This window comes from Salvelinus alpinus, chromosome 9 (genome assembly GCF_045679555.1).
Source record: "Salvelinus alpinus chromosome 9, SLU_Salpinus.1, whole genome shotgun sequence".
Taxonomy (NCBI): domain Eukaryota; kingdom Metazoa; phylum Chordata; class Actinopteri; order Salmoniformes; family Salmonidae; genus Salvelinus; species Salvelinus alpinus.
The window spans coordinates 58,150,427-58,161,417 of NC_092094.1; the positions used below are offsets into that span (position 1 = coordinate 58,150,427).

At 48.5% G+C, this 10,991-nt stretch overlaps 1 non-coding gene and 3 pseudogenes across 1 annotated transcript; all 4 read left to right on the forward strand.

Moving 5' to 3' along the window:
• Window positions 1-1,767: 1,767 nt before the first annotated feature.
• Window positions 1,768-1,944, forward strand: LOC139531062 (U2 spliceosomal RNA; annotated as a pseudogene).
• A 2,498-nt stretch (window positions 1,945-4,442) lies between these two features.
• Window positions 4,443-4,565, forward strand: LOC139531086 (U2 spliceosomal RNA; annotated as a pseudogene).
• A 1,753-nt stretch (window positions 4,566-6,318) lies between these two features.
• LOC139531081 (U2 spliceosomal RNA) lies at window positions 6,319-6,443 on the forward strand (annotated as a pseudogene).
• A 330-nt stretch (window positions 6,444-6,773) lies between these two features.
• Window positions 6,774-6,890, forward strand: LOC139531145 (U5 spliceosomal RNA). Its single transcript, XR_011666252.1, has one exon. It is a non-coding gene; the product is annotated as a U5 spliceosomal RNA (small nuclear RNA).
• The last annotated feature ends 4,101 nt before the right edge of the window (window positions 6,891-10,991 follow it).

The following is a 10,991-nucleotide window of genomic DNA, read 5'->3' on the forward strand; positions in this document are numbered from 1 at the left end:
ATCTCATGTTGGTGGGTTTAGACATGGAAAAAGCTTTTGATAAGGTGCACCATGGGTTTCTTTTTTCAGTTTTGGAAAGGATGGGTTTTGGGGCTGGGTTCTTGAGGTGGGTGGGGATTCTATATACTGCAGTGGGAAGTAGGGTTTTAGTAAATGGGCATGTAGGGGAGGTGGTTCCTCAGCAGACTGGGGTACGTCAAGGCTGCCCTTTGTCTCCACTCCTCTTTGTGTTGTACATGGAGCCTCTGGCGGCAGCTTTCCGGGCGGACGGACGTATTATGGGCCTCCGGCCCCCTGGAGGGGGTCTTCGGAGGTCAAGATCTCACAGTATGCGGACGACATGACTCTGTTTCTGACATCCGATGGGAGTGTCGCCAGGGCGGTGGAGGTCCTGGGGGAGTTTGAACAGGCATCTGGGGCTAGGGTCAACCTGGGGAAATCCTCAGTTAAGTTTTTTGGACCGTGGGCTGGGAGAGAGGAAGGCCTCAGTGGCCTCCCGCTCTGCTCGGGGCCTATGGGGGTCCTGGGAGTGGATTTTGAAGTGGCAGGTAGCGAGGGCATCAACTGGGGAAAGAGGATAGCAAAAGTGCGCACCAGGGTGGGCCTGTGGAAAGCTCGTAGGCTCTCTATGAGTGGACGGGTTCTGGTTATTAAAGCAGACATTCTTCCGTCTTTGGTTTATTTGGCCTATGTTTTTCCTTTGCCTCCTCGTTACAGGAAGGATTAGTGCGAACCGTTTTTTCTTTTGTTTGGGGAGGCTATGAGTATGTAAAAAGGGACTGGATGGTGCAATCAGTGGAGGAGGGAGGAAGGGGGGTTCCTGACCTCCCTCTGAAGTTGGACACTATTTTCTTTTCTTCGATATGTAAAAGTCTGGTTAACCCTTGCAACCATGGTTTCAAGGCATTTGGTTTGTTTTGGCTATCTTTCCCTCTGCGAAGGTTGGTAGCCTGGGACAACTCCCGACCTAAGGCGGAAACCCTCCCGTCTTATTTCCAACATGCAGTGAAGTGGAGCAGAAGGCACACTGAGTGCCAGGAGGGTCTGCTCTGCATGGACCACAGGGCGTTATACAGGACCTTGGTGGCTAAGCGGGGTCCTGTCGGTGTCTATGGGGTGGGACCGGTTATGTGGAAGGCGATTCAGCAGAAGGGTCTTTCTAACAGGTTGAAGGATCTAAATTGGTTGTGTGTACATGGGCGACTGCCAGTCAGGGAGGTCCTTTACAGGCACGGCCTGTCAAAGGTCAAGGTATGCCCAAGGGAGGGGTGTGAAGGTGAGGAGACGCTTCGTCACGCTTTTTGGGAGTGCTCCTTTGCCAGGAGGGTTTGGGGAGATTTGGGCTCTTTCTTCCAGGTACTGGGGATTCTGTCTTTTGGTGCAGTTATGTTGGGGCGGGGTTTGGGGATCAGGAGCGGGAGGGGATCCTTTTTAATTTGGCTACTGATTTCCTTGGGGAAGACGGCTCTGTGGGATTCAAGGGTGGTTTTGGTTAAATCCAATGTGGACTGGGGAGTGGGTGGAGTGGTTAGTAGGGTTAGAGCTGATTTGAGGAAAAGATATGATTTTGATGTGGACAAATACGGCTTCCATGCTTCTAAGGAACGCTGGAAGTACCTTTATGAGTAAGAGGCATGTTGCAGTGGTTGGGCCAAAGTGTATTTACTGTTTGTATTGTTATTTCCAGGTCTTGGTTTTGTTAGCCGTGTCTTGAAATGTACAGTATTTTGGAAAATGTGAAATGTTTAAAATGAATGGTTTGGTTTAATAAATTATTATTATTTTTTTAAATCTGTTCTTATCAGTTTAATATCTGATACGTCCCCCATCGGGGGACTACATATTAAATGGATTTTTCGAACAGGGAGTCGGAAATGGGGCTTGCTCCGTCCGCTCCACGCATCGATCCGGTATTGCAGTACCTCCGGGAACGGTGCAACACATTTCTCCCGTTGTCAAGGAAAGAAAATACACAAAGCTGTGTAAACAGCTGGCAGAAGAAGAAAAGGAAAGAAAAAACAAAAAACATCCAAAGTGGAAGTAGGGCGAAGCGCTTTTCGTGGGTTCCCCCGTTTCCCGCCATTTTACTTATCCTGGTCAGGATAGTGAGTGAGTGAGTCTGTCTGTCTGTCTGTCTGTCTGCCTGTCTGTCTGTCTGTCTGTCTGTCTGTCTGTCTGTCTGTCGCCAGGGAAAGGTTGGTTGGGTGGGTGGGTGAGTGAGTGGGTGGGGAGGAGCCACCTTTTGCCAAACCGCCAAAGTCTGCCGAGACCCCCGGGTGCCCGGCGGGCGCAGGGGTCCATTTGTGGGTTATTGCTTCTCGGCCTTTTGGCTCAGATCAAGCTTGGTACCGAGGTGCCCCAGAGCTCGCTGAGTCAAAAGGTCGAAGTAGGAAGGCGATGAGGTGTAGGTTGGTTTAATGTGGATTGATCTTTGGAAAAGGAACTGGAAATTATTTCTTATTGATTAGGAGCAAATTGAGAGTGGTTTTCTGGAAGAGATGGCTAGGAAGTCGGTCCCGGTGGCTGGACTTGCCAATACGATGCGGTTTGCATGGAAGGAGAAGGGTTTGGAGCCTTTGGCAAGGGAGCAATTTGGAAGGAGGATTTTGATGGGAGAGCTGAAGCTGGTGGTGGAGGAGGTGTTTTGCTTGCAGGAAAACCCTTTGGAAGGGGCTTTTGATGTGACATTCTATACAGAGGAGAAGTATGAAGGAGTAATGCGGAGGGTGAGAGAATTGGAGAAGGTGAGGCCAATGTGTTACTATGCAGTAACAGGATTGGCGAAGAGTAATTTCCGGGTGGTGACGGTTACGATGTTTAACCCCCACGTGAAAGACGATGAGGTGAGGAGCTTCCTGGGGAGGTATATGGACAATGTATCCTCAGCGAGGCTCCTCAGAGACTCCATGGGGTTTTGGACTGGAAAGAGAGGGTTCCAGGCCCTTCTAAGGGAGGACCCAAAGGGGCTGGGGGGTTACCTTCATCCCCCTGCGATGTTCTCCCTGGGGGCTGACAGGGGGACATTATTCTATGCCCGTCAGCCTCCGTTTTGTAGGCGGTGTATGGACTATGGGCATATCCAATCCTCGTGCTGCGCTCAGAAATGCAGATACTGCGGATCTGGGGAGCACGAGGGGAGGAACTGTGTAGAGAAGAAGGCATGTCACGGGTGTGGATCAGAAGCACACCTGTGGCGGGACTGCCCCGCCAGGCAGAGGTCATACGCGTCTGCAGCTGGGGGGGGAGCGAGAGCGGAGGATGGGGGAAGAAGAGGAGAAGGACAGGAAGATGGTGGTGGCACAGGGGGAAAGACTGGACAGAAGGAGCCGGAGAGAGAAGAGGAGAAAGAGAAGAAGAGGGACGGGACAGAAGGAGTGGTGGCTGGGACAGAAGGAGGGGAGGCCGGGACAGAAGGAGGAGGTGGACGGGATAGAAGGAGTGGTGGACGGGATAGAAGGAGTGGTGGCCGGGACAGAAGGAGGGGTGGCCGGGACAGAAGGAGTGGTGGCCGGGACAGAAGGAGAGGTGGCCGGGATGAAAGGAGTGATGGTTGAGATGGAAGGAGAGGAGGTGGGGACAGAAGGAGAGGTGGTCGAAATGGAAGGAGTGGTGGTTGGGTTAGAGGGGGAGGAAGGGAAGGAGGGAAAAGGAGAGAAAAGGAAGGAGGAGGGGATAGAGAAGGGGGGTGGGAGAAAAAAAATATAGGTAGGACAGAGGAGGAGATAAGAAGAGCAGTGTATGGGGCAGTACGGATTAGGGAGGAGGATATAGGGCCGAGGGAGAAATGGGGGAATGGGGAATATGAGAAGACTATGGTATCCTTTACCAAATGGTATAGGAAGATGAAGGAAGAGGTTTTTAAGAGGGTGCTTAGAGAGTTTGATGAGAGATATGGAGAGGAGATGAGGGAGAGGGGTTTGTATGAGGAAGAGGATAGGGAGAGGGAGAGAACGGACCCCTTGGGGTCGTTACAGAAGAGAAGGAGGAAGAAGAGGGTGGAGATGGTGGACAGCGGGAAGAGGAGAGATGGTGGTGGGAGGGGGGGAGAGGGAGAAGTGGCAGGACCTTCGTGGGCTCCCTCTCCTTCTTCTTCTTTCACACCGCTGGAGGAGTTGGACCGCCAGGTGATGGCATTGAGCAGGGGGACGGAGGGAGGTACAGGATACCTGTATGGGGACATAGGGTCCCCGATCAGTAGTTTGGACGAGGGTGAAGGGATGGCTTTGAGGGTGGGACAGAGGAAGGGAGATGGCCCTGAGTGACATTTTTTGAGTTGGTGGATAGATGTGAGAGGGGAAGGGGAGGGAGGATGTTCCCCTAGATGTTTATTGAATTGGTTTTGGCTATTGTTTAAGTTTGGGATGGATTTTTGTTAGTTAAGAGAAATATGGTTTTGAAATTGTGTAATTTGGAAGATTTTGAGTTGGTTTTGAAGGTAATAAATATATTTTATAAAAAAAAAAAAAAAATCTGTTCTTATCAGTTTAATATCTGATACGTCCCCCATCGGGGGACTACATATTAACTTTTACTGCCTCAGAAACCCGGATCCGGGAGCACCCCCCACCCCCCACACACTGATTAGCATAGATAGCATAGCTTCAGAAGTAGATAGTAGCATCTAAATATCATTAAATCACAAGTCCAAGACACCAGATGAAAGATACAGATCTTGTGAATAAAGCCACCATTTCAGATTTTTAAAATGTTTTACAGGGAAGACAAAATATGTAAATCTATTAGCTAAACACGTTAGCAAAATACACCACTATTCTAACTCCATCAGTTTCTTACTCCTTCAGGTGCTATCACCAATTCGGCTCAACTAAGATATTGATAGCCAATAACCTATAAAAAAAACCATCAGATGACAGTCTGATAACATATTCATGGTATAGGATAGTTTTTGTTAGAAAAAAGTGCATATTTCAGGTAGAAATCACAGTTTACAATTGCACCGACCATCACAAATCCACTAGAATTACTAGATAGAGCAACGTGTATGACCAATTTACTCATCATAAAACATTTCATAAAAATAGACAAAGCATAGCAATGGAAAGACCCAGTTCTTGTGATTTCAGACCATATTTCAGATTTTCTAAGCGTTTTTCAGCGAAAACACAATAAATCGATAAGTTAGCATACTACATGTTCCAACGTTACCAGAGCATCGATTCCAGCCAAAGAGCGCTATAACGTAACCACCGCCAAAAGATATTAATTTTTTCACTAACCTTCTCAGAATTCTTCCGATGACACTCCTGTAACATCATTTTACAACATACATATACAGTTTGTTCGAAAAGGTGCATATTTAGCCATACAAAACCGTGGTTACACAATGAAAATACTAGGAAATCAAGCCTCAATATGTCTGACGTCATCTATCAGAGTGATCTAGTTTAATTAAAAGCTAATCATATACTTGACTAAAAAATACAGGGTTGACAGGAATCGAAAGACAAATTAGTTCTTAATGCAACCGCTGATTTACATTTTTAAAATTATCCTTACTTTTCAATACAGGGTTGGCCAAGTGAAGCTATACCAAACAAAATGGCGATGTATGCGTTTAAAATATTTCGACAGAAACACGGTTTATCATATTAAATATTGCTTACTTTGAGCTGATCTTCCATCATATTCTTGGGCAATGTATCCTTTCTATGTTATAAACGTCTTTTGGTCGATAGATGTCCTCTGTCCTTCGAAATGTCCACTAACAACGACCGAGACCGCGAAACGTTCCCAAAGCTAGAAAGTGCACGACAAATAAATTCCTCAGAATCGCACTAAACGGATATAAATTGCTATAAAACGGTTAAAATTCACTACCTTATGATGTTTTTAACAACTATAACGACTGAAAACATGACCGGAGAAATACTGCTGGTTAGAAAACGATTTGGAACGAGGCAGGTCCGATGGCCTTCACGCTTGAGGCGCACGTTGAGAAAGAGGGGTCTCTGTACATTTTTGTCATTTATAATGGCTGTGAACGTCCCATAGAGTTCATTGAAAACGTGATGACGTACAGACACCCAGAGGAAGACGTAGGTAGTGTCGGTTTCTTCATAGCATTCACTGTGGCCTTATAAACAGACCCCAGATCAGAGGTAAAAATTTCTGAAATCTGAACCCTGTCATGAAAAGTGCTGTAGAAATTGTTCTGTACCACTCAGAGACAAAATTTCAACTCCTATAGAAACTATAGACTGTTTTCTATCCAATAATAACAATAATATGCATATTGTACGATCAAGAATTGAGTACGAGGCAGTTTAATTTGGAAATGTAAAAAAAAAAATAATGCTAACAGCTCCCCCTATTGACAAAAGGTTAAATGGATTTTTCGAACAGGGAGTCGGAAATGGGGCTTGCTCCGTCCGCTCCACGCATCGACCCGGTATTGCAGTACCTCCGGGAACGGTGCAACACATTTCTCCCGTTGTCAAGGAAAGAAAATACACAAAGCTGTGTAAACAGCTGGCAGAAGAAGAAAAGGAAAGAAAAAAGAAAAAACATCCAAAGTGGAAGTAGGGCGAAGCGCTTTTCGTGGGTTACCCCGTTTCCCGCCATTTTACTTAAAAAAAAAAAAACAACGTTGGTCAGGATAGTGAGTGAGTGAGTGAGTGAGTGAGTCTGTCTGTCTGTCACTTTTTACCCACACAAAGTTGGCAGAGTGGGTTGGGTGACCGACCACCCACCCGCGAGGTCCCAGCCTAGTAGTGCACAGAGTATGTCTCGGAACCCGACCTCTGACTTCCATACGACTCTGGTTTCTCTTCATTACGCACAAGCCTTTCGCCTTTTACTAAAGACTTCCGTGGAGAGGAACACTTATGAGTTCCAAGTATTTTTGGAAGGGCTTTGCTTCTGGCAGAGCCCGGTATATCTTGTTTCAAGAGAAATTGACAGAGATGATGACGCCCACCGCCGAGACTTTTTGCTTATGCGTTTGACTTCAATCGGACTGACCGGTGTATTTTTCCACTCCAAGTTGTCGCTAAGGGCAATTGAGTTCAAAGAGCTAGTGACTTAAAGACGCATTGGCGACTTAAAAAAAACAAAAAAAAACACCCGCATTTCTGTCTGTCTGTCTGTCTGTCGCCAGGGAAAGGTTGGTTGGGTGGGTGGGTGAGTGAGTGGGTGGGGAGGAGCCACCTTTTGCCAAACCGCCAAAGTCTGCCGAGACCCCCGGGTGCCCGGCGGGCGCAGGGGTCCATTTGTGGGTTATCGCTTCTCGGCCTTTTGGCTCAGATCAAGTGTAGTTACCTTGTCAGTGCTGCACTTGATCGGAGAAGCGATCGCAGGCCGGAGGGCGCCCGGGAAATTGTGCTTTTTATATTGTTTAAAATCATTATTATTGTTGTTTTGTCTCACCTTTGTCTGTTCTTTTGTCCTGGGTTAGGTGGTGGTTTTGGTGGTGGGCTACAGGTGCACCAGCACCTGTAGGGTGAGTTTAAAGGCCCTCTGGTCTTTTTCTTTCTTATTTAATTAAAATTTCATTTCCCCCCTGTTTTGTCCTGTTTTGCATCTCTCCACCCCCTTGTATCCTACCCTCCCCCCCTTTAGCTCTTCCTACTGTTTTTTGAGTTTCGTGTTGTCTGCTAGCCGGAGTGGCTTTCGGGCTTGTGGGCCTGCTAGCTTTAGCTTGGCTTGACCTGCTAGCCCCCTGGCCCTCTTAGGTGTGGCAGGCTTTGTTTGTTTTTGTCTTGACTATAGTTTCCTTGTTCCCCTTGTATCTTTAGTTTATCCCCCAAATTGCCTTTTGTTTTAGTTCCTTGTTGTTTTGTGTTGTCAGCTGGGGGACTTTTTGGCTGGCTGGCCTGCTAGCTGGTTAGCTTAGCCTGGCCCGCTGGTGAGGCCTGCCAGCCTGCTCGTTCCTCAAGTTTGGCAGGTGTTGTTAGTTAGTGTCCCCCTTGTTGTTTTCCCCCCCTTTTCCCCAATAATTTGTTCCCCTCCCCCCTCTTTTTGGTTTGTGTGCTCGTTTGGTTTGTTGTGAGGCCTCTTGGCTTGTGGGCTGCTAGCTGGTAGGCTTAGCCTGGCCTGCTGGTAAGACCTGCTAGCCTCCTGGCCTTTGTTTGGTGTGTGTGTGGTTTACTTTTTTGTCTTTCCCTTTTGTGTCCTTTCCTTTACAAAAAATTATTATTTAAAAAAAAAAAACTTCCCCCCCCTAGTGTTCCTTCCCCTTGTTCACAAGATTAGTTGGGTGCTGTGTTAGATAGTTTGTTGTGTGTCCCGTGGTGCTGGTAGGCCCTGGTTAGCTTAGCCTAGCTGAGCCTGCTAGCATCCTCGGTTGTCTTACACCCCTCCCCCCTTCCTCCCAACCCTCTTTCCCAACCCCCTCTCCCTTCCCCCGCCCCCTTTTCCTTCCCCCGCCCCTTGTTTCCCCTTCCCCTCCCCCTCTTTTCACTGGTGTTGGGTTTTAAAGGGAGTGGGCCTCCATCATGTCAGCAGCACAGGCTGGCATGAGGAGGCACCATGCAGTGCGCCTCCTTTTAAAGGAGAAGGGAGGAAAAATAATGGAGTTATCCCGATTGGATTTCTCCAGAAAATTCCTCCAAAAGGAACTCGGTTTCCATCCCGCGCAGGTAAACTGCATCCTAGCCCTCCCTTATGGGAAAGGCTTTGATGTCAGTTTTGCCAGCGGCAGCTTCCTGAGGGAGTTCTGGGGGAAACTCCAGAACGCCCTGAACACCCAGGGGTCCCTCACAGCAATGTTTGAGGTGACCAAGCTGACGGATAATAGCATTAAAACTGTTATTATCCGAATGTACAATGAAACCGTACAGCCGGAGGACGTTGCAGTATGGCTGGGCAGGTACTGCAACGTGAAGGGGCCCCTGGTCCAGGTGAAGGATCCCGATGGGATCTGGACAGGGGCCTGGAGGGTCACTGTCCAGGAGAGGGAGGACCCCGGGGGCTATGGTGGGTTGAAAGCCATCCCATCCACCATAGTCCTCGGAGAGAATAGGGGCCATGTTCACTACCAGGACCAGCCCAAGCTGTGCCGTAAGTGTGGTGAACATGGCCACCTTGCAGAGGCCTGTAAAAAGGTCGTCTGCATGAAGTGCCGGGAGGTGGGCCACCGCTACGAGGAATGCACGAACGGAAGGTCGTGCAACCTCTGTGGCCAGCGGTCCCACCTCTTCCGCGGCTGCCCCTTCTCCTGGGCCAACAAGGTCAGGGCCGAAAGGAGGGAGGAGGCGGCCGCGGACCGGGCTTCCGAGCGTCAGGTGGTGGCCACCGAGGCAGTTGCCGAGGAGGTGGTTGTAAAGCAGGTGGTGCTGGTGGAGGAGACAGTGGTGGAGGCGGTGGCCGTAGTAGAGGGCGCGGAAGGTGCAGTGGTGGAAGAAGTGGGAGGAGAGGACAAAACCCTCCCCACCCCAATCCCCCTGCCCCAGACTAAGGTGACCCCTGAAGGAGAAAGGGCCGAGAAAGACGGCCCCGGAGAGGTTTTGAGTGAGAGCTCCCCAAATGGGTCAGACAATATGGAGACGGTGTCGGAAAAGCTTTTAGAGACAGCGTCAGGAGACACGGGAGAGGGAGGGGAGATTCTGGAGGAACACCTCCCCCCACGAAAAAGAAATGCAGAGGAGCTCTCTGACCCCGAACAGGGTGAGGAGAAAAAAGGAAAGGTGGAATGGGAGAGCTCCCAGGGGGAGGAAGAACCCAGAACCTTCCCCTCCAACTCCCCCAATCAAATCTCCTTTTTAAGTCCGGTTTTAACCTCCTCTCCCTGCCACCCCCCCTTGCCCCGGAGGGAGAGAGAGAATTCCCTGGGAAAGTAGCCCCCTTTTAACTGTTCAATGCCTTCTTTTCTTTTAGCACTGTTTTTACTCACCCCTTTTATGGCTTTTAAGATCACCACTATAAATGTAAGGAGCGTAAAAACAGCAGCCAGAGCACAGTCGGTTTTATCCTTTTTAGAAAGGTTTAACTCTGACGTGTTTTTATTACAGGAGTGTGGTCTACCCTTTTTATCCTCTTACAGGAAATGGGAGGATAAGTGGCAGCACGGGCCCTCCATTTGGAGTGGTTCCAATTTTAACAAGAATGACGGTGTTGCCATTTTAATCAAGACCCCACAGGTGGTGGTGAAGGGGAGCACGGTGGTAGTAGGTGGGCGTGCCCTTTTAGCCAATTGTACTTTTATGGGGAGGGATTTTAATGTGCTAAATGTGTATGGTTTTAATGACAAACATGACCGGTGCGCACTTTTAGAAGACCTGCAGTCCCACATGCTAGGGAGGGATCCTCTAGTGGTGGGTGGGGATTTTAATTGTGTTTTAAGTAGAGCAGATAGGAGAGGGGCAGGAGAGGATTTTAAGGTAGACAGGTCAAGTGTTTTATTGCAAGGGTTGTGCAGGGATTTTAAACTGACTGACTGTTTTAAAACCCTGCATCCAAGAGAGGAGGGCTTCACCTGGACCAGTGGTGACGGCACCAGAGCCTCTCGCATTGACTATCTGTTTACCCGGGACTGTCCCCCAACTGATGCTAGAATAACCCCTGCTTTCTTCTCAGACCACGTAATGCTGACGTGCACCCTTTCACTAACTTCGGGTGTGACTGTGGGAAGAGGGCCCTGGAAATTGAACTGCTCCCTTTTAGAAGATGATAGAGTAGTTAGTCAGTACCGGGAGCAGTTCAGCCAGTGGCAGACGCTACAGGACTTCTTTGACACACGAGCACAGTGGTGGGAAATGGTGAAGGGAAGGACGAGGACCTTCTTTAGAGAGATAGGAAAGAAAAAAAGCAGAGAAAAAGATAGACGCATGGTGGGACTGCAAAAGCGACTGGAAAGGTATTTTAATCTATGCCAACAGGGCCTTGATTTTAACCAAGAAATCCAAGAAGTAAAGAAGGAAATGGCATTTTTAGCAGAACAGAAAAGTAAGGGGGTTATTTTAAGAAGTAAAGAAAGGGAATTAGAAGAGGGGGAGAAGTGCACTAGGTACTTTTTTAAGAAAATAGTTAGTAAG